Raw genomic sequence first — 23,733 nt, 5'->3', positions numbered from 1 at the left:
CAGGCAGGAAAGGCTTGCACAGTTGGGAATGAAGACAGGAGAAGGAAATGAAAAACTCAACTTTTAAGTTAACTAAGGAGCTGTAAGGTTAAAATGTAATTATTCTATTCCACTTTACAAAGAACATCACACAAAGGAAAAATCTGTTTTCTTGGTGGCGTAAACGTCATAATCATTAGCCTAAATATCCACTGGAATTTAGAATATACGTCCCCAAGGCTGTGGGGATGGGACATATTGACCAAGATCAGGAGGTGGGGGGTGGAGGGAAGGGCAATCCAGAAACAGAACAACCAAATAGCATCTTCCTGAAGCTGCAACTTCATCTAATGCTAAGTAATTTAATAATTGCTTTAATAAAGAAATAGATCATGAAGTAAAACATAAAATTTACATTTTTAAGGTAAAATACAGGAGTCCAACAGTATTTAGCATTTGCATTAAGTAGCTGTAGCTACTATATCCGGCATCCTAGGGAAGATACACTTTCACTGATTAACCCAGTACGTGTTTACTGAGTAAATATTCTGTTGGACACAGTTACAGGCCTTTAGGATACAACAATAGAACCCCGCCCCCCCCAAAAAAAATTCCTGCTTTCACGAGCTTTAATTATAGGGGGGAGGGATGAACAGCAAACAAGGAAAGCAAATTGTTATAAGGTGACAAGTATTTTAGCCAAAAAAAAAAAAAAAGAAGGGCGTAGTAGGCTGTGTGGGGGAGGGGTGCTGCAATTTTAGAAAGGGGAGAAGAGAAAGGCCTCACCGAGTGGTGACATTTACCCAGACTAGCAGAAGACAGACGACATGGCTTCTGGGAAAAAGGCACTCGAGGCAGAGGAGAGAAAGTGCAAATGCCCCGAGAGGTGGAACAGGCAGGCCAGTGTGGCTGGCACAGAAGGGGTCAAAGAAGGGACAAGGAGCCAGACTGCAGCCCAAAGGGACATTTTAAGGCCACTGGCTTTCGCGTTGAGATTGAAAGTCATGATTAGAGGGTGGTGACTCCAGAAGGCTCATCATGGGCCACATTTCAAGAGGACCACTGTGGCTGCCCTTTGTTGGGCTGTCTGCAGCCAAGTGGAGGCTGGGGGTGGGGGCGATCAGGCTGCTAGAGGGATCCGGGGGACAGAGGACGCGCGCTGGACTTGGGGGGAGTGATGAGGACCTGAGTCTGGATACAGTTGGAAGAAGGGCCAAGAGGATTCCCACATGGATGGGCATGAGGGGCAACAGGTCAAGAAGGCCGCAGTGACTTTCATTCTGGAAGAACGGAGAAGGCACAGCAGAAGAGGTTTAGGAGAAGACAAAATACTGGGTTTGAGATGTCTGTTGGACGTTAAAGTGGCAATGTCGAGTTGACAGCTGGGGGGAGAAGCCGGCATCCAGGGGAAAGGTGGGCTTGAGGTACAAACGTGCTACTCATCCTTATGAAGATGATATTTAAAACATAAAATAGATGAGCTCTCCAAGGAAGTAAACAAAAGGAAGAGAAGAGGCCCTGGGCACTCCCAAATGAGGAGGTCAAGCAAATAAGGAGAAGCACACAAGAGAAACAGAAGGAGTAGCCAGTGAATCACATTAAGAGGAAACCAAGAAAACATGTTGCCCTTAAAGCCAATCAAAAAAATGTATTTCGGGGGCACCTGGGTGGCTCAGTTGGTTCAGCGTCTCACTCCGGGTCAGGTCATGATCTCCCGGTTCCCAAGTACAAGCCCTGCACTGGGCTCTGTGCTGACAGCATGCAGCCTGCTTGGATCCTCTGCCCCCCTCCCCCTCCCCCCCCCCCCACCTCCCTCCCCCCGCTCAAAAATAAACACTTTAAAAAAAACGTCTATTTCAGGGAGGAGACTGTGAAGTTGCTGAAGGTTTCCGACAGTCCAAATAACGAGGATCCATAGAACTTAGCAACATGGAAGTTTATCCATGAACTTGACCGGAGCAGAGCGGAGCAGGGGCGGCGATAGCCGGGTTGGAGTGAGTTTGAGGATGAGGTCAACGAAACTGAAGATGGCAAACAGAAACCGCTTGCTCTGGTTTGACTATAAAGGGCGACAGAGGAACAAACAGTGGCTAGAAGGATAGAGGAATCCCCAAACGGGTGGCGGTCCCTGGGGTGTGTCCATCTGTCTGTCTGTCTTCAGGAGAAACGGCAGCATTGAATGGGAACAACTGTGCTGTGTGCCAGAGAGAGGGGCAAATGCTCAAATGTTGCCCTTAAGTAGCCAGAGCAGAAGGACTCTCACGCACAAGAGGAGGACTTGGCCCAAGAGCAACCACCCTGGACTATTAGAGAAACTGGAGAAAAACCCTTCGAGAACAATATATGGTTATACAGCAGGGCATTAACGCCAGCGCAGAACTCTCTGGGAGACTACTTATCACTGTGTCTTCTTATAATTTCCATTTTTCCCCTATAAGTCATGTTGAGGGGGTGGGGGGAGGAGATAAAGGTAAGTGAAGGTCTCTGCTAGGTACCACTTATTTCTAGGGTGTTCTGTTGTGGTTTTGTATGTACCTTGTCTGGCTGTTTTTGATTCATCTGTGACCATCCTATCAATTTTCAATGGAATACATATGCGTGTTACACACACCTATACATGTGTGAGTGCACATGTATCCCGTGGCTTTACGTACACTTTTCGTGACGCTCTCTACTCCTCATTAACCTTTACTACCATGCGTTTGCCTGGCTTATGATTGTCTGTGTATAATGCTTCCTTTCCCTGGTCACTCCGCCTTCCAGGAATGGCTACAGACGACATGAAAATACTTTCACTCTCTCCACCCAGAATTCCTTTTCATTGGCTTTCATCATACGAACTTTCAGCTTTTGTCATTCCCAACCCATAGACTCTGCAACTCTTGAGCCCGTCCACACATCTCCCTTCTAGAAGCCCTGCCCTAACAATTCTGCCACCATAGAGATGTGTCATGGTCAAGTACAAAAACAGGATAAGGATTATTTTCACTTTCCAGTGTTGTCCTAAAGATAGCCAGCATTTTTAAACCTTTATTTAAGTCTTAGGAACGCCCTGGACCAACTTCTTCCTGGCGTTATCTGTAGCACCTACCACATCCCTTTCCTACAGTGAAATGATAACTCAGTCTATTACTGTATAAGTGTTTATTTTTCCAAAAGCGCCTTGCATTACCTTGGCACTTAAGTAAAACCCATCTGCTGTTTTTCTGTTCCCTTCCATGCCTCCCTCTCATAAGTTACAGAACTAACAAATCCTAGACAGTCTTCTATCGGGATAGGATGATGGGGGCAGGGTGGGGGGAACCGCTTCATCTAAGGCTAAACCAGGAAGATTGGCAGAGGAAGTCTTATCAGAGCTGTATTTTCAGCAGAGGTTAGGGCAGCACACATACACCTAAAATTCTCTCTGGTAATAAGTCTGTGAGAATGATGGCCACCAAACGAGTATACGACTTTGAATTTCACCAAGATACAAGAAAGACAAGTCTTTGGTCTCCGACTAGAGCTTTGACAAGTAGGTAAGCAAATGAAAGAAAGAATGGAAGGAGGGAGGGTAACAGATGCGTGTAAGAGGTGTGTGTGTAAGCAAATATACGTACACCTACAAACATATGTATACACATACACGCCTCTATCATTTACAAAGATAGGACGGCATATACCAAAGTATTTCCAATGAAAGAAACAGGTGGTATAAGGAAGGGACTAACAGGATACGTGGCATCGCATCCCAGCTCAGCAATTAACCATCGCAGTGACTTTGGACAAGCCACGTCAGTTCCGTGGTTTCCCAGCTTTCCCATCTGAAAATCCTCTAAGGTCCCTTCTCAACCTGACAACACTCTGAGCTATAAATAGCTGACGGTAGTATACAATATATTCCTGGAATACTGACATTACAGCTCTTACCATTTGTAAGCCTGTTTTAGATAGGACTGAGTAATAAAGACACTCACCCTGCCATTATCAGAATTCAAACCATCACAAACGCGATGTTTAGTACTTGTGTGCGTCACCAGTCTGAAAGTCAGGATTGTTGCATTACTCCTACATTTCCCTGCTTTAAAATTTTGTTGCTATTACTTTTCAATTCCACGCCTTTTTTTTTTTGCTTTTGATCCCTCCTAATAAAGCCATCTTTATCTTGGCCCTTGCCTTAAGGTACGACACTTAATTTCAAATAAAAAACGCAGGTTAACGCTTCAATTTTTTTCTTTTAATGTCCAAAAAGATCTTATTCTGAATGAGCCACGAACACCATTGTTTTTAAATCTCACGGTAGAGCTGAGGGGTCTCACTCACCCAGTTTTATCATCTCCACACAAATGAATCTTTCAGAGTGGGCCAAACCCAGAGGTGCACACAGGCATGGAAAAGCGTCCCACCCGAAATGTAAGGAGCCCATGCTTCTCCCTCTCAGCCTTCCCTCCCGCCGTTCCTCCCACATCCTTCTGACATCTGTGGCAAAAAGTGGTTATAGCGACCCTGCACTGACTTTAAATCTCTGAAAGAGGGAATGTGTCTCTTCTCAAACACAATTAGAGACCACCAAGGCGGAAATATCTACTTTCCTTAGGGGTTAAATGAGGGACCGCTTGGGAAGGATCGTCTCTTGGCAAGGGACCTGGCCCTTATCTTCCGCTTCTAGGCATCCCTGAGCAGGCCCGGCCTGAGGAGAGGGCTTTGCAGCTCACTCCCTCTGCACTGAGACACTGAAGGAAGACCGTTATCTGCTTGCATTCAAAACCCTATTTACTGTCTGGCTAGTTTGGATCGGAGGCATGGGGGGGGGGGGGGGGGGCTCCAAGAGACTTCAGTTTCTGTCTACAAGCTCCGGTGAAAATCAAAGCAGTTGACAAATGTTCAACTGACTACAGGAGAAGACGGTGCTCCATCCCGGTTCTAAATGTTTGCCGGCTCTGCCAGAGCAGCACTTTCCGGATCCAAAGGAAAAGTAAGAAATGTTACCAATGTTTCTATGAACTCGAACCTACCTGAACTGTACTCGCCACGGCCCCATCCCTAAAAGGCATTTCAGCCAAGGAACTAAAGGAATGGACGACGAACGATACATCTACAGGGAAGAAACACACTGAAGACGCACGCTGCCTAGCCTAAAATAACTCATAGCCCCGTTATACTGAAAGTAAGCAAAAACTCTGGAATCCCTAAGTGTGACAGAGGGCCACGGTGCAATACTTCAACGTGTTAAGAAAAACCCCAGCGGCTGTTCAGCAATACCCTTACTTTCCAGAAATTCTATAAATAATCTTCCAAGTTACAATGACTTCAAAAAACTTCCTATTTCTGTCTCTCCACCTACCAATTTTCTGAGAATTACATGCTTGGCCAAATTAACGTAAAGCTGAGAAAGTACTGTGCCAAGCCAGGGTTCCTCAATCCCTGCTGATAAGCTCGGGATTCAGACAGACACTTAATGAATGAACAGCTTCTCAGGGATTGTAACGCGGATCAATCATCCCACCTGAACTAGGTACCGCCCCCCCCCCCCCCCCCCCCCCAACACACACACGCACATGGATTGCACAGGATTTCATTCCTTTTTTCAGAAAGTTCGAGACAAAAGGACAAACATTAATAAACAGTGAACATCAAATTACAAGTTGGAAAAGAAACTCTTAAACCAAGTAGCTCACTCGGCTCAAAACTAAGGCCTGATGAAGTTATATAATAACCAGAAAACTACAAAATACAATCCCTGCGACAATTTCATTTCCCTTTGTGCCCTAAAAGAATTAACTGGTAAAAAAAAGATAATAGTCATTAATGCTTTTACCATAACCACACTGAGAAATGATACTTTTTTGAAATATCAGGAAAAATAAATCCATACAATATATACTATTAGCTTTTGGAGAAGTAATTAGTAAAATGGGGTAGGCAACTATAATAAACCCCCAGTAGGCGTCAGAAAGCATATACATACTCAAATTTGAGAGTAATACGGTCTTAGAGCAGCCTAAGTACAAAATAACGTCAAACAAAGAAAAAGGGTCAGCGCACAATGAAATATTCCCAAAAGGACTGCTTCGAGAAACATTTGTATCTCACATATAAAAGTAAGTCTCAACTCCAGAAAGGGGGGAAATAAACATTTATAACCTTACCTTTGCCAAAACTCTGGATGTAGCCAGGGTTTCTCAGGCTCTTTCAATTAGTAGAAAAAGTTTCACAAAGTCAGGGTTGATGCACAAATCCACAATCTCTCTCTGCGTTCTGCCCATGGCAAGGCAGGAAACAGCGTGGAACACTTCAAAATGCTCGGCCGTTAAGAGCTAAAAACGGATCCTGTGCAATGCTGGATGTATTTTTGTCTGCGAGCTACACACCCTCATCATGTTCAATTTTTTCCATTGGTGGAGGAGTATGATGCAGACTTAACCAGAAAGTGGTTTTCCACGGGCCGCCTGAAGTGATTAGCTGGGACAGCCAGCCATCACGCCGGGGAGCCGCCAGGCTCACCCATGACTGGGCTGCTGTTGGACCCACATTCCAGAATTACCACCAAAGTTCCATAGGAGCGCGGCCCCGGAGCGCGCTGAATAAAGGTTTACTCACTTGAAGGGAGGCTCGCTGCTTTTTTAAGCCCTTCCGCAGTAAGAATACACACCTACCATCTTGTGTTGAGAGCGGTAGTAAACATTCTGTCTCCCAAGCCACAGCTGGAATGCTACGGTCATAAAAACCCTGCTTCAAGAGCAGCCCTTCAGAATAATTTTGCAATTTGCAAAATATCAGGTATACAATGTGTGCCAGAGTTATTTCATTTTTAAGGTAGCTGAGCTCCAGTGCCCTGCCCTGGAAGTACTCCTTATCCCCAAAGGTCACTATCTGATGAAAGATAAGCAATAACCTGACTTGCAAAAAGAGCGACACACCAGACGTTCACGTGTTTTCAAGTCTTGCTGTATCTTTTGATGAAAAAAAGATTCGGTTTATACTTCGGTTTAAAGTATACCCAAAAGGTAAAGCAACATTTTCAGAGATTATTTTACGTTAATTATTGGCAAAGGTGTGCTGAAAGGGAGAACAGGATTACATCTGGGTACTTTTAAATTTTTGAAATTATATTCTATAGAAAACAGTTTAAGCCAAAGTTTTCAAGCTCTCCTGGACAAACATGTGACAAACAGCTTTTTGAGGTAATGTTTTCATTATTTTTAAACTGTGAATGGGGCGCCTGGGTGGCTCAGTTGGTTAAGTGTCTGACTTCGGCTCAGGTCATGATCTTGTGGTCCGTGACTTCGAGCCCCGCATCAGGCTGTGTGCTAACAGCTCAGAGCCTGGAGCCTGCCTCAGATTCTGTGTCTCCCTCTCTCTGTCCCTCCCAACCTGCGCCACCCCCCCCCCCATCTCTCAAAATAAACAAATGTTAAAAAAATAAATAAATAAAATGTGAATGGATCAGTGGGGCACCTGGGTGGCTCAGTCAGTTAAGAGTCCAGCTCTTGATTTGGGCTCAGGTCATGATCTCACAGGCTGTGAGTTCGAGCCCCGCATCAGGCTCTGTGCTGACAGCTGAGCCGCAGCTTGGGATTCTGTCTCCCTCTTTCTCTGCCCCTCCCCCACTTGTGCTCCCTTGCGCTCTCTCTCAAACGAAATAAAAATAAAGTTTAAAATGTGAATGGATCTATGTATGAAACTGACAAGATTCTTGCTTCACATTCAAGACCAGATTGTACTACAGACATACAAGCTTTTGATTCCCTATCTTGCGTGAAAAATAAATTACATATGCGTACACACATCTACACGTAAGAGTACATGGACACACAATTTTTTTCCCATACAGGTTCCGTGTAGTTAATACACGCTTGAAGGGCGCCTGGGTGGCTTAGTCGGTTGAGCGTCCGACTTCGGCTCAGGTCATGATCTCACAGCTCGTGAGTTCGAGCCCCGCGTCGGGCTCTGTGCTGACAGCTCAGAGCCTGGAGCCTGCTTCTGCCTCTGTGTCTCCCTCTCTCTCTGCCCCTAACCCACTCGCATTCTGTCTCTGTCAAAAATAAATAACCATTAAAAAAAAAATACATGCTTGAAGGTACACTTTCTAATCTTAATTAGCAAATAATAAGAACCATTATATAAGGTCACCTGTCCAATAGTTACAAAAACCAGTCTAACCTCCACAAAACTCTGTTAGTGAACACAGAACCAAAGACTGTTTAGTGCGGGCAGGGCACACCTGAAAAGCCGCCTGCGCCCAATCCCCTCACTTTACGGACAGGAAATGGAGGTTGAATCACTTTCCAAGGTCCCAGAGCTGGCCAGCAGCAGGCAGCAGAGCCAGGACATGCCAGTCGAGTAACCACAAACTCCAGGACCGAAGTCAGAAAAGTCACCACGGAAGCCAAGTCACATAACAGAAAACATGGGAATTCCCAAAATGTCAAGTTGACGTGTGTGTGTGCGCGTGTGTGCGCACGTGCTGAAAAATAGCCTGGGTTGGGCCCCTGGCTGGCTAAGTCGGTAAAGCATGCAACTCTGAATCCCAGGATCGTGAGTTTGAGCCCCACGCTGGGCGTGGAGCCCACTTAAGAAAAAAAAAATGCCCTGGGTAAACCCAGAAGAAGAAAGAATGCAAGTCATGGAGCAGCATTGTTTCTGTTGCTAAAATAAAAGGAAAATGAAGTATCATCAAAGAAAACAGTCTCTCGAGAGGGAAGAAGGAAGTGTAAGAAGACGTGCTTCTCAATGTGAAAAATGTATCAGAAAGACAAACAACTGTGTGGAATACTTACATGCCTGTATTGTAAGACCTGCCTCTAGATTTTAAGCCAATTCTGACCTTTTCGAACACGTTATATGCAGGTCTGTTTATGCCAGAATTGCCTGTAGGAATGAATGATCTCCAACATTCCCCAGACATTTCCAATGGATTTGCACTGTCTGGTTCCCTTTTTTAATCCCCAGGTAACTTTAGTTCTATGGATGTACAATGTCACTTGGGGGTTAAAGAGCTTAAACTTTGCCCAACTACAATAAAATACTCTCAACTTAGTACTCTGCCCTAAAATGATGAAAACCAGCACATCTCCAAATCATAAAAGCAGACTTTACCTTTCTAATGCTTCGTTCTGAGATGACAACATAACGGGACCTATGTGTTAACAAGCATCTAAGGTTAAATTCCTTGGCAAAGATCTCCAAGAATTACATATATTACTACTTAAGGAAGTATTCTGTCCTCGAACGTACAACGCAAAAGGACACATAGGAAAGTAATAGAGCAAAATGTTAACAATTACAGAATTCAAGCGGTGGTAATATTCACTGTACAATTCTCTCAACTTTCTCTATGTTTGCAAATTCTCCTAATAAAAAGTTGGGGGGAAATGACAGATGGACACACACAAAGTCAAATTCACACAAACAGAAAAGTGGCCGCCGGGGGGGGGGGGGGGGGGGGGAGGGGGGGGAGGAGGAGGGGTTGGTAAAAACTGTTGTTACAGATGAGTAATCTCTGAGGGTCCAACGTGAAACACTATACTGTGTAACTGAAATTTGCTGATAGAGTAAAACTTAAATATTCTCTGACACACACACAGGATAAACAGTGAAGTGACAGGTGTTCTTTTGTTCTTAATTTTTTTTTTGTGTGTGGTTTTATTTATTCTTCGAGAGGGCGAAAGCAAGGAGGGGAGGGGCAGAGAGAAAAGGAGACAGAAACCCAAGCAGGCTCTGTGCTGTCGGGGTGGAGCCCCAAGTGGGGCTCTGACTCACAAGCCGTGAGACTGAGTCGGATGTTCAACCGACTGAGCCACCCAGGGCTCCCTTTTTTTTGAGAGAGAGAGAGAGAGAGAGAGAGAGAGAGAGAGAGAGAGAGAGAGAGAAAGCAGGGAAGGGGCGGCATACGGTCTTCGTTAACTGGACGGGGACATTCCTTTCCCCAGTGCACGCATCCATCACACCAAATCACCACAATGTACACTAACTATCCTTCCATTTTATATGTCAACTACACCTCCAAAAGGTGACATTTTTACAACTACCACATCTTTGGGGCGCCTGGGTGGTTCAGGTGGTTAAGTGTCCGACTTCGGCTCAGGTCATGATCTCGCGGTTCGTGGGTTTGAGCCCCGCGTCGGGCTCTGTGCTGACAGATCAGTCTGGAGCCTGCTCCGGATTCTGTGTCTCCCTCTCTCTCTCTCTGCCCCTCCCCTGCTTGCGCTCTCTCTCAAAAATAAACATTTTTTTAATTAAAAAAAAAAAAACGTGCTCTTTATTAAGTGAAAATAAAGAGCAAAATCAAATTTTAACTTTTTTTAGAGTAAACTGGAGGTGCCCACAAAACCAACCGTCAATTTTAAGCTAATTCAAAATGCAATACTAGCATGCTATGTATTGCTTTAAAGCCACAGCAAACCTAAAGTTCATAATACAAGCTTTTTCTAAGTGGTTCAAAGGTACCAAATACGCAAGACACATTTTAATGCAGTCAACTCTCATGAAAATAAGGAATAAATATTTATAAAGTCCAAGTGGTACCTTACATTACATAATAAGCAAGTCTCAAGAATTTAACCAAATGACCAATTACTTTTGGGAGATGTGAGCAAATGTGAAATAACCGAAAAACTAAGATTTAAAACAAATTCTTAATAAATTTTTCCTTTACATGGACTTTTTTCTATAAGTCATTATATCCAAGTTAAATACACTTTGATAACTGACAATTATTGATAATGTATAAACCCCTAAAGTTTAAAATTAAATGGAATGCTTTATAGTAAGAGGCATGATTTTTATATAAACGATAAAAATCTGTACAAAAAAACGCTACCAGGGTGCCTGGGTAGCTCTGTAGTTAAGCGTCTGACTTCAGCTCAGGTCATGATTTCATGGTTCGTGGGTTCAAGCCCCACATCCGGCTCTGAGCTAACAGCTCAGAGCCTGGAGCCTGCTTCAGTTCAGATTCTGTGTCTCTTTCTCTCTCTGCCCCTCCCCACCCTGTGTTTTCTCTCCATGCCCCCCGCCCCCGCCTCAAAAATAAATAAATAAACATTTTTTAAAAATCATGCTACCAAAAATAAAACCATACTCATTCATGAGCTTCCGCTAAGGTAACCCAAGAATTTTCAGTAGGAATAAACCATTTAGAAAACACACTTACAAATACTACACACTAGACACATCTGTTTATAACATTTTTGAAGGGTTCTACTGGAACATTTAAGAAAGTGTAAGGAAGCTGTCCAGAATTCGATGTAGTCAATTAAAAAGTGCTCTATTCAGCCTCCCACACCATGGGCACAGTACTTCCTTTTTATGGACTAAAGTGAAATCGTTCACACTGAAAGGTTCCTAATCAGTTTAATTCAGAGAGTAATTGGATCTGAGTTTTCTAAGAGACCACAGAGGTCATCCAGCAGGTCCTATCTTCCTTCTAATTTGAGAACCTCCTACGGTATCCTGACAGATGGGCCACCCTCTTCCACCCAAATACACCGAGTGATGGCAAGTCCCAGCTCCATTAGGGAGCACATTCCATTGTTAAAACACCAACTGATAGATGACAACTCCTTCCAGGGACTTGAAACCAGTCATCCTCAAAATTCCACTAATTAAGTTAGTCTTTCTGCCCTTATCAACAGACACCCTACGCCGCTCTCCCTCCCAACCGCCCTTACAAACAATAGATGTCCAATGTCATGGCTCTTCCCCTGTTCTCTCTCTCTCTTTTAGTTTATCTGCACAATGTTGCCAGAAGCACCCTTGTAAAATAGAACGGACGAACAAAACCAGATTGTGTCTTTCACTAAAAATCAAATCCACACACACAGAAGAGAGTCCTAGGATTTCAGTCTGTGCCTCAGTGGGCTACGAGGGCAGTGCCCTTGGTAACCACGCCCCCCCCCCCTCCAGAGTCAACGAGGTTACAGGCCCTCATCTGTTTGGTGCCACAAAGTCTGGGAAGCGTTGGGGGAGGGACCCACTAGGGAAGGCAGAATGGAACCTCGTTCCACAGCCCACACACATGTGCAAATTACACACTGCTCCCATTTCACCCAACCAGGAGTCCTGACGACCGATCGTGGGGAAGACGAGCAAGTTTGCTGCTGAAAAAAGACAAAATGGCCTAAAATAGAAGCCAAAGAGTTCCGTTTGAACACAGAGGGGAAATCCTACTGCCCCGCTCAGGAATCACACACACACCTTCAGCGCCATTTAAAATGCATGCAATGACGGAGGCCAGAGGGCTATACTCCTAAGAAACAGAAGCCGTCTGTTTGCAAATTAGGTTTCTATGAGTATTCTTCAGCGCACACACAAAACATGTTCTGTTCTACCTTTCTGGAAACGTGAGACTCTACAGAAACGTCTTTAGGTTTTCCACCACTAATACAGAAGGAGATAGAGCTTTTCCAGCTTTCTCCTAATTCTACTAGAAGAAAAACAACTTAAGTAAATGAAAACTGGTAACTGGCACGCGGTATCGGGGAGACTGCACGGCGGGGTCACTACCGTAGCAAACGGGCCCACGCGTGCCCCTCCAACCGGGCCAGCAGCCACCTCCCCAGCTGTCCATTGCCACCTGGGATGCACATCGCCGTGCTGCCCGGTGAAACCGCGTTTTAAAGGAACACTGAACATGTTGCTTTTAGCTAAAATTTTCGCTTTCTCCAGGTAGGCAACTGGGGCACCTGGTGGCTCAGTCAGTGGAGCGTTTGGCTCTTGATTTCAGTTTAGGTCGTGATCTTGCAGTTTGTGAAATCGAGCCCAGCATCGAGGCTCTGCTCTGACACCACGGAGGTTGCCTGGGATTCTCCCTCCCTCTCTCTGCCCCTCCCCTGCTCTCTCTCTCTCTCTCTCCCAAAATTAATAGGTAAACATTTAAAATAATAGTAATAAAAAATAAAGGTAGGCAACTAACCTAAATATCCTTAAGACCCTTGTCAGGGATGCGTTTTGCAGGCCCAACAAAGCTCACCCACAGCCCAGAAGCAGCCAGAAGCCCACCAGTTTGCAACCTCTGATTCAAATGATAAACACAAACAGGAAGATTTTAAATCCTGAAAGGTGTTTTAAAAGAAAGCAATCAGCAGTCCCAACTCTCTGACCTCAGAGAGCTAAATCCTGGGTCTCCAGGGACGTATGGCTCCATACAACCAACCGGCCCAGATGACCAGATGTACACGCAGGATTCTGGACGGGGCCATTTATACCGAAGAGGAGTTGGAACGGGACATACAGGCCACGGCAGCCCCCTTCCTGGGGAGCGAGGAATCCTTTCTCCGGGAATCTTGATCTACAGTCCAGCAGCCTCCGGACCCATATCTGCCCTGGGAAGTTCACTACTGTACAGGCTGCCCGCCCGTTTTCCCCCAGCTCCTAAGTTTCCTTCTATTCACTGGCCCTAGTGTCTCACTGCCCCTGCTCGCTGCACACATGGCTCACTCTCAAGGGCAATATTATGCTCCCCACTAAACAATATTTTCAGGGCGCCTGGGTCAGTCGGTTGAGCAGCCAACTTTGGCTCAAGTCATGATCTCACGGTTCATGGATTCAAGCCCTGCATCAGTCTCTGTGCTGACAGAACCTGGTTTGGATTCTGTGTCTCTCTCTCTCTGCCCCTCCCTCGCTCACGCTCTGTCTCTGTTTCCCTCTCTCCCAAAAATTAATAAACATTAAAAAATTAAAAAAATGAAAATAAAAAATAAACTTAATATTTTCTATGCTAAATATTCTGTTCCCTTCATCATCATGAATAGGACACTGTTTGTTTTTTTTAAGTTTATTGATTTATTTTGAGAGAGAGAGCATGCAAGCAGGAGAGAGGAGAGAGAATCCTCTCTCAAGCAGACTCTGTGCTGTGAGGGCAGAGCCCGATGCCGGGATCCAGGTCATAAACCACAAGATCATGACCTAAGCTGAAATCAAGAGTCAGATGCTTAACCGACTGAGCCACCCAGGTGCCCAGGACACTATTTCTAAACACTCCTGGTGCACCTGGGTGGCTCAGTCGGTTAAGCATCCAACTCTTGGCTTGGGCCACGCATTGGGCTCTGCATTGACAATGTGGAGCCTACTTGGGATTCTCTCTCTCCCCATCTCTCTGCTGCTCCTTTGTTCACATACACACACACTCTCTCTCTCTAAATTAATTAATTAATTAATTAATTAATTAATTTAAAAAATAAATAAATAGGGGTGTCTGGATGGCACCGGCTCAGGTCATGATCTCGTGGCTTGTGGGTTCGAGCCCCACATCGGGCTCTGTGCTGACAGCTCAGAGCCTGGAGCCTGCTTTGGATTCTATGTCTGCCTCTTTCTCTGCCCCTCCCCACGCCCACACTCTGTCTCTGTCTCTGTCTCTCTCTCTCTCTCAAAAATAAATAAACATTAAATTTTTTTCTAAATAAACAAAATACACACTCCTAACCATTCCTAACCATGATCACTGTTGTCCAGATAGTAACATCTTTCTTAGATCTAAGGTGTAAAAAGGAAGAAAGTGGGAAATGAAAAATCACGAAGCCCTGTGCCCAAATGTTACATGTATTTTCATATTTAATTCCCATAGCAATCTTTTTTGATTTGTATTATCAGCACTACTTTGTACATGGAGAAAATGAAGTTAGGCACAGTCGAGTCATTTGCTGAGGGTCACGAAACAAGCACAACTAGAGAACTCAAACCAAGTCAGTCTGGCACCAAAGAGACAACGATATTGCTAGCCATATGGAAAATGGCATATTTGTGATTTATCGCTATGATAACTAAAGTTATTAACAATTATAATTAAGCCTTTTCTTTCTGTTGACTCAGGGATGTCAACATGTGAAGCAAATGCTCAAAGTCCTGTCTCCACTTTAGGAGCAGAATCCAAATACATTATTTTCAAATCCAGTCGATGTACCTAATATATAAAATCCTGAGTATACACTAAATAGCAGAAATTTTTTTTAAGTGTTTTACATTTTACTTATTTTTGGTAGAGAGAGACAGAGCACGAGTGGGGGAGGGGCAGAGAGAGAAGGAGACACAGAATCCGAAGCAGGGTCCAGGCTCCGAGCTGTCAGCACAGAGCCCGACGTGCGGCTCGAACTCATGGACCGCGAGATCGTGACCTGAGCTGAAGTCTGACGCTTAACTGACTGAGCCACTCAGCCACCCCTAAAATAGCAGGAATCTATATAACACATATATCAACGTCCTTAATCACAATCACATGAGGAAAATGCTCTTATTACCCCCATTTTACAGAAGAAGAAACTGAGGCACCAAACTTAAATAACCTGCCCAAGGTCACGGAGCCAGCAAATGTGAGAGACAGGATTCAAAAAACTCAACAGGCAAACTGTCTCCAAAAAAAAAAAAAAAATCTAAACCTTAGGCTTTTCAAGTAGGTGTATTTCAGTCCTGGCAACTGCACTTCAGTAAAGCATAAATGAAACAGTCTCAAAGGCTAATCAGATATTCCTTTTAAATATTCTAACGTAGGAGCACCGAGGTGGTTCAGTTGATTATGTGTCCGACTCGTGATTTTGGCTCAGGTCATGATCTCACGGTTTATGAGTTCAAGCCCTGCATCAGGCTCTGCGCTAACAGCATGGAGCCTGCTTGGGATTCTCTCTCTCCCTCTCTCTGCCTCTCTCCTCCCCCAGATAAGTAGGTAAGTAAGTAAATAAATAAATACATACATACATACATAAATATTCTAATATAGAAAATATAAAGGTTAGTTAACACAAAAGTTACCAAACATCATCTAAATTCCTAACTTTAAAGCACCAGTTTTTAAAATTCACTTATTTTGAGAGAGTGTACACAAGCAGGAGAGGGACAAAGGGAGGGGGAGAGAGAATCCCAAGCAGGTTCCTCACTGCCAGCACAGAGCCCAACGTGGGGCTCGATCCCACAGACCGCGAGATCAAGACCTGAGCAGAAATCAAGAGTTGGACACTTAACCAATTGAGCCACCCAGATCCCCCCAAATTCCTAACTTTAATAAGTGCTCTAATTGCAAATAAACTCAAAACACTACAAAACTTCCTTTTTATGCAGAAGATAACGTTAAACTTGGCAATTCTGTGAGAGAATAATTCACATTTAAAAACAGCTCCTGGGGCGCCTACGTGGCTCAGCTGCTTAAGCATCGGACTCTGGATTTCGGTTGTGAGTTCGAGCCCCACATCGGGCTCCATGCTGACAGCACAGAGTCTGCTTGGGATTCCCTCTCTCTCTTCCCCTTCCCTGCTCACACGTGCACACATACACTCTCTGCCTTAAAATAAACTTTAAAATAAAAATAGCTACCAAGTAGACAAAGTGGATCTTCAAAATCTCCTCCAGTGCCAACAACTTTCTCATCGTATGACACTGAGTGACTTACACAGTGAGCCGCACTTCACGGCTGAGCTCATCATATAATTCAGGCAGAAAGCGTCTGTTGTGCACTAGACACGGTCTGAGCCGTGGAGCTACATGGCAAGACCGACAAGGGTTCTGACCTCATGGAGCTTCCGCTCCGGTGACAAGAAGGCTCAACAGCAAGCAGGTAAATACACGAGACAGAAAACTATCACGCACGACAAGCACTTTGCAGGGAAATAAAATAGGTGGCCACTTCAGATTGGGTGGACAGAGACGATCTCTCAGAGGCAACACCATGAGTTGAGATCCCAACGGTGTGAAGCGGCACCGGAAGGATGGGACCAGCTGCCTCTGACAGAGCTGGTGCTCGTGTCTGTGAATTTCAGCCAAGTTAAGCATGAACTGTAGACCCTGCCAGCGTGTCCGGGGAAGGACCGGCAACCACTCCAAACACTGCTCTGGGAACTGTTCAGTTTTCTGCTTTAGTACTTATGCTGAAACACCAAGACATCGACTAGTAAAACACCCCAGGCAGAATGGAAGAGCCTTAGCACAACGGGAACCTCCCCTCCCCTCAGTGGCTTCATGTCCAACTTTCCTGAGCTCACCTGATCTTACGACTCCAGCTATGAATTATATACTCCAGATCTGGTCTTCAGCAGGCTAGCCTGTTTCATTGGGAGTTCAAGTGGGTGCTGTATCTATCTGATACGTAAAGAGACGGAACCGAACGCCTGCCAGGCTGCAACTTTGCCACCTAAGTTCCCAGAGAAGATGGGGATACGGAATCCCAGAGAGAGACAGGATCATCCAGTGCATCAAATTAAAGTGTGTTTATAATAAGCCGCTCAGACTGAATGCACCACTGCCCACAGGAAATCCAATTTCCAACCAGAACGTGAGGAATCCACTTTGGCTCTCCCCACCCAGGTCCACACACAAAGAGCGCTTAACAGAGCTCCACGGGAAACAGACCCACGACTGACATACATGAACACCTTCGAGGTGCACAAGTGCCTTGAACTTACCACTGGAAGGAGGGTGAACGACACTTAGTGTTAATCATTCATTCATCCAGAATGAGCTGGCTGAAGAGGTTCCTTTGTAATTCAAGCACAGAGCCCTGGCAAGGGAAACAAAAAGAGGTGATTAGAAACAATTTATTATAATTTGTAATTGGGCTTGATATAAAAAGGGAGCAACTAGGAAAAAAAAACCCAAAAACAACTCAAAAGTGAAGTGGTTAACGATAAAGCAGATAGGAGGGTAGGGGCGCCTGGGTGGCTCAGTCGGTTGAGCGTCCGACTTCAGCTCAGGTCACGATCTCACGGTCTGTGAGTTCGAGCCCCGCGTCGGGCTCTGGGCTGATGGCTCAGAGCCTGGAGCCTGCTTCTGATTCTGTGTCTCCCTCTCTCTCTGCCCCTCCCCCGTTCACGCTCTGTCTCTCTCTGTCTCAAAAATAAATAAATGTTAAAAAAAAAAAAAAAAAAAAGGAGGGTCTTCCCACAACCTGATTGGAGAAGCAGATTTGCTAGAACTCCACATGGCCAAGCCATTTTAGAGATAGATAGATAGATGGAGAGAGGGGAGAAAGAGCAGACAGAAGAAGAAAAATAGACAGATGGACAGACAGATGTATGACCAAATAGCCAGATAAAGCCTACTGTGATCAAACCACAACTCCAGGGCCGGGGGCAGAGTAGTAAAAGAGAAAGGTCTCTGCTCTCACTGATCTTTATTCAAGTAGAAGAAAACATCCAAAACAAATGAACAAACACGAAATATATCTAGAGTGATATGTACAATGCAGACATCTAAACAGGATGAAGTAGCTAATTTAAATTGGAAGGTCAGGAAATGGCTCTCTGAGAAGGCAACTAGGCTGCAATCTCAGTGCTATTTCAAGCTGAGGGAAACAGTCTGCCAGGCAGAGGGACCAGTCAAGACCTTAACAAGAACCAACGTGTCACACACAGTCATCACGGACTGTGGGGCAGAATCCAAATGCAAGTGGGTTGAATCAAAGAATGAGAGTTGAGTTACTTATGAAGCAGGTGGCTTCTGGGTCCTCTCTTACTGTGGAGAATACTACCTTCTTCTGTTGTTTGATGCGCTGCCCAATGATATATTAAAATTCATGGCCCTATTAGTCAACATACCAGAAAGTACTTCTCTTTTCTTTCATTTTTTTAAAATGTTAAATGGATTGCTTTCAGAGAGTGAGGCTTGTCTTCTTACAAGATATTTCACCTCAGCTATGGTCGTAAAATACTACATTATGCTAATAATTGTGTACTGTGAGTTACATCCTTCATAAAGAATGCAGGCTTTGGAGCCAAAAGATTGGGGTTCACCCCCCACGCCCAGCTTCCCCATTACCACCTGAGCAAGCCTAGCCTGGTTATTTCAATTGCCTGAGCCTCTGGTTTCTTCAACTATAAAGTGGAAATATTATCTGCTTTGCAGGGTTATTCTAAGTATTGAATGGGATCATGCACATAAAATACTCAATTAAGGGGCTGAAACATGAAATGCTCAATCGAAGTGACAATAAAGAACTTCCACTGTAAACAGTTGCTACTGGGAACGGTGCAATTATCACAATGATTCAAGCTATAGAAACACACCTCTATGACTGGACACAGGAGAGAGAACAATTTTCATTTATAGGTTCTTTGAATATCTTATGGGTGGACCTCTAAAAACCAGCCCAAACTCTTGCCCTTTACAGGTGAAAATTTAAAGCTAAGAGGTAGGCTGACGTGCCCAAACTGACCTAACTGGTTCAGAGAAAATTTATAGAAATCTGATATATTTGGTCAAGAATGCCTGCCTCATAAGGTAAATCCTATATAAGCCTAACTTTTTTCATTTTCATTTAAGTAATCTCCACGCTCATCATGGGGCTCAAAGTCATGTGATCAGCAGTCACATGCTCTACCGACAGAGCCAGCCAAGCATCCCAAATTCTTAATTCACTGTGGAATTAACCCAGTATGGACAAGAAAATATCTTTAAATGGTAAGAACGGAAAATTGAACAAGCTGCAGTGGACTCCATCTAAATAGATTAGACTGACAATTTTTTAAAGCCAAGAACTGTCATATTTTACTGTCATATTTTACTAGATGGTTATTTACTAACCAAGAAACTATAAAATATAATATCTGTCACATTTACATTTTCCCAATGATAATAAGATATTGAGCCTCCAGCACCGATTATGCAAGGAAGCTTTCCATACATTTATTCTGAATACTTTGTCATTTCATGAGTGTGGGTTTTTATTCCCCACGCCTTTGCACTTACTGTGCCCTGTTAGGAATGCTTTCCTGGAAAACTCCTAATTATCCCTCAAGACCCTAAGTGTCTCCTCTTCTGTGAAGCCTTCCCCAACCTTCTACCTTCCTCCCCGAGACATGAGACACTATCACTCCCTCGTTTACCTCGCCACTCCATCTAATTGAGGCAACGGCACTGCAGTGATCTTTCACTCGTCTGCCTCCTTTACCAGATTTTGATTGCTTTCAAAGGGAAAGGTTCATCTTTCCTGATGTCTAGCATAGTGCCTTACACATGGGTGCCCGAGAGACATATGACCGATGGGTCGATGGATGCATCACGCTATTAATACAACACGATTTAATTTTTAAACCAGCCTGCATTTCCGTCACATCACCATGACCTAAATTACATACAAAAGGGTGAGTAGCAGCTTAACCACTCTGATAGTGAATGTCATGTGTCAGCCTGGCTGGGTCATCGTGCACAGTCCTGTGGTCAAACACCAGTCTAGACATTGCCATAAAAGTACTATTTTAGACGTGATTAGCACGAAATCAGTAGACTCTCAGTAAAGCAGATTACCCTCCTTAATGCGGTGGGCCTCATCCTATCAGCTGATGGTCTATCGAGCAAAGCCTGAAGTTTCCTCCAGAAGCAATTCTGCCTCCGGACTGCAACAGAGAAACCCTCCTGCAACCCATTTTCAACAAGTGGATGTTTTGTGAATAGTGTAGATGGGTTCGGGTGCCTGGCTGGCGTAGTCAGAAGAGCAGGTGACTCCACCTTGAGGTTGTGAGTTTGAGCCCCAGAGTGAGTACAGAGATGACTTAAATAAAAACTTAAAAAAAAAATAGCATAGATGGTTTTTAGCTGCTAACTTTAGATGCCACGTTTAGGATGCCACGTTTAGGATGGGGCAGGTACTGCGACAGCTCATGACTGCAGGTCTAACAGGGCCCTTTGTGTATTTAAGTCTATGAGATTCAAGGCAGTGCTAGGTAACCTACGTCTACAATAAAAGTCTAGCAATTTCACGTTTTCGGTTATACAAAGAGTGTGTTGTATCTGTAACAGCACACAGGTACCACGTGTGGACAGAGTCATCAATCAACAGATTTCACCCATGCTCTTTTTGGCATGAACCCCAGCCAGTCCTGGAGCCCCCGAGCCGCCCGCCTGCTTGCCGCCCTGACATCATTTTAATTCAACGCGAGTAGGTTTTGCGTTCTTCTCCCTTGAGTTGTGTGAGGAAAAGCCGTTCGGGTTTCCAGTGCTGCAGATTCTCCCCCCACACCTTCCCTAAGAGCTGAAAGTAACTGGACCCTTGGCCACATCCTCGTTAAAAATAAAGGAAGGCCACACCTGAAGAATGCTACCACGTTAACCAACCTACGAACTTACAGTCAAGCCCTGGGCTGAGTCACAGTGCCCGGTGTTCACAAAACTTGCGCTGCTTCAACCAGAAATTGCTAAAGAAGACAAAGTTACCACCGCTTAACCTGTGCCCTTAAAATGGGCTCCCCTCTCCAACGACGTAAAAACAACGCAGCTGTCACTGAGAAATTTCTAAAATCCACCCCTTCGTCAAACGAAATCCCCTCTGAAACCACCATCTCCCCGAACAAAACAAAACCAAAAAAAAAAAAAAAATGTTTTAACATCTCTGGGTTTAGCCTTGCTATCGGCTAGGCGGCTTATCAATTCAGAGACCCGATGTCTGCGGTAAAACAGGACAGTGGGAAGGTTTCCAGGAGAGAAAAAGGGGCTGGGAACAAGATGTGCAAGTCTATTAACCCGTCACAGGAGCCAGGTCTGTGCCATCTGCCTGCCCCCCCCCCCCCCCAGCCCCAGACCTCCGCTCACAGGTAGACAGACTGTTGTCCCAGTCTCTCCGCCCACAGAGACTTCAGAGACATGACGAACAAACCACTGTGTGGCTCTCACTCCGGGGCAGTAGGTGAGACCGGACGTCGTAAGCCTTCATTCCATGACAACTCCCCCCACCTCCCGGCCACGCTGACATTAGCACACTGTTCCTGCACAAAGAACTAATGGAATCAGATGCTGCTCTTAACAGAAAGAGACAGGACAGTCGCCCAGCAGACTAGAGAATGTTCGAGAATCCATCATTTCTGACAAAGGGAGGACTAATTAAAATGAAAAAAGAAGTTTCGGGCTATCCTCCCCAAATGACAGACTTCTGCACACACGCAGCGTACGTTTACTGCTTATTATGAACCAAGTTACGAAAAGGTCCTGGTTATTTATAAAACGGCTCATGTGAAACACCAAAAACAAAAACAAAAACAAAAAAATCAATGGACAGCTGGAAGGACAGGATGTGCCCACTTGGGCCACTGTATCTCCTAGACTGGTTTCTGTTTAGAATAATCCTTCCCGAGGATTCCCAAAAAGCTTATGTGTCCGGGGAAAAAAATTAAGGATGCAAAAGTTGACTCGAGTGCCTGACATGCAGGGCATTTATTAAGTTGGTTATTTCAGTTCAAGGAGTATTTGTTGATCATCTACTGTGTTCCAGGAACTATGCTAAGCGTTGGGAATATGATGTTGACTGGGAGCCTCACATTCTTGCACAGCCTATAACCAAGTAAGTCAGAAGCCACAAAACACTGTGGGGACAGCATGGTCCAGAGGGGTAAGGTAGTGGGGAAGCACACAGGAGTGGTCCTGTGTCCAGCCTTCAAGACAGATCCAAATCCGGGGCGCCTGGGTGGCTCAGTCGGTTAAGCGTCTGACTTTGGCTCAGGTCACGATCTCAGAGTTTGTAGGTTCGAACCCCGCGTCGGGCTCTGTGCCGACAGCTGGGAGCCTGGAGCCTGCTTCGGATTCTGCGTCTCCCTCTCTGCCGCTCCCCTGCTAATGCTCTGTCTCTCTCAAGAAATAAACATTTAAAAAAAGACAGATCTAAATTCAGTAATATATGCCCACATCATAAAAATTACCTATATTCAGTGTCCCTGGTACGGCGACATGGGATCTTTCTCCACTAGGATTCCACAGATGTTTTAAAACATGTGTACGTATTCTTTGACGCTCCTGCTACAGGGCGGGGTGGGGCGACCAGTCTAAGCCCCCTCCCCTTGAATCTACTTCAACCTACTAAGAATACAGCAGAGTTGACACTACGGGATTTCCAAGGCCAGGTCAGAAGAGGCCATCAATTTCCATCTGGTTTTCCTGGAGCCCTTGACCTGAAGCCCTGGCGGAGCATGTATCTGGCATCGTATTTGGGTTCCTTGATCCCTATATTTACCTGACACTTATCACCATATTTTCCGACACATGCAAGGACACTGAGGATCCTATTCTGACCCTTTGCCAAGACAAAAGACGATGATTTCAGTGTTGGTGTCTTAAATAACCACTGAGTGACTATGAGGGAAAATGAGTGAAGGAAGAAGGAAGGAATGAGCAAACGGTAGTGTAAGTGATTTTGACATTCAGTGGCAGGTGATTCAAGAATGCTTGGGTTTAAACAACCTGTGCAAAGATTTGTTCCCACATGCTCTAATACTACAGACTGCCACACAGGCTCCTGTAGACATTTAGGTCCCACTGCAGATGACTAAAATATTTCATCTTCCTGGGGCGCCTGGGTGTCCCAGTCAGCTAAGCCTCTGACCCTTGATTTCAGCTCAGGTCATGATCTCATGGTTCCTGAGTTGGAGCCTCCCGGCGGGCTCCCCACTGACAAAGCTGAGGCTGCTTGGGATATGCTATCTCTCTCTCTCAAAATAAATAAATTAAATAAATAAAACATTTCATCTGCCTAAACTTCCCAAAGATGCCCAGATACAGAGCACAAGCTAGTGTCTCAACGGACAAAGAAACATCTTCTTACGGGCCCCCTCCCTGGAGACCTCCAGGAAACAATGAGTTCAAAATCACGAGCTCGACCGAGAAAGTCTGTGCTGTAGAACCCACCAACAGAGCATCAGCTCTGCCCCAAGCAAGGCTCATTCCAAGACTGCTTTAACTGTTACATCTCACAGATTCGTCCCAAGGCTGGGGGTGTTGGTCAGGGCATGAAACACTACTTCAGATGCTATTTTTATAGCAACATAACACACAGCATTTAATGTCACCAGCCACACTTGACACTTGAAGAGGCCA

At 44.9% G+C, this 23,733-nt stretch overlaps 1 protein-coding gene across 4 annotated transcripts in view; it reads right to left on the bottom strand.

Moving 5' to 3' along the window:
- Positions 1-17,808, bottom strand: part of TIAM2 (TIAM Rac1 associated GEF 2) — a 137,030-nt gene extending 119,222 nt beyond the window's left edge. For 2 of the 4 annotated variants that reach the window (XR_007462595.1, XR_007462596.1), the window contains exon 1: positions 17,343-17,808. The gene's annotated coding sequence lies outside the window, so the exon portion shown is untranslated. The remainder of the gene's footprint in view (positions 1-17,342) is intronic. The other 2 variants (XM_049653114.1, XM_049653117.1) reach the window with 2 other exon arrangements.
- Positions 17,809-23,733: the final 5,925 nt, after the last annotated feature.

Source organism: Panthera uncia (assembly GCF_023721935.1).
Source record: "Panthera uncia isolate 11264 chromosome B2 unlocalized genomic scaffold, Puncia_PCG_1.0 HiC_scaffold_24, whole genome shotgun sequence".
Lineage (NCBI taxonomy): Eukaryota > Metazoa > Chordata > Mammalia > Carnivora > Felidae > Panthera > Panthera uncia.
This window is presented reverse-complemented; position numbering and strand designations above follow the sequence as displayed.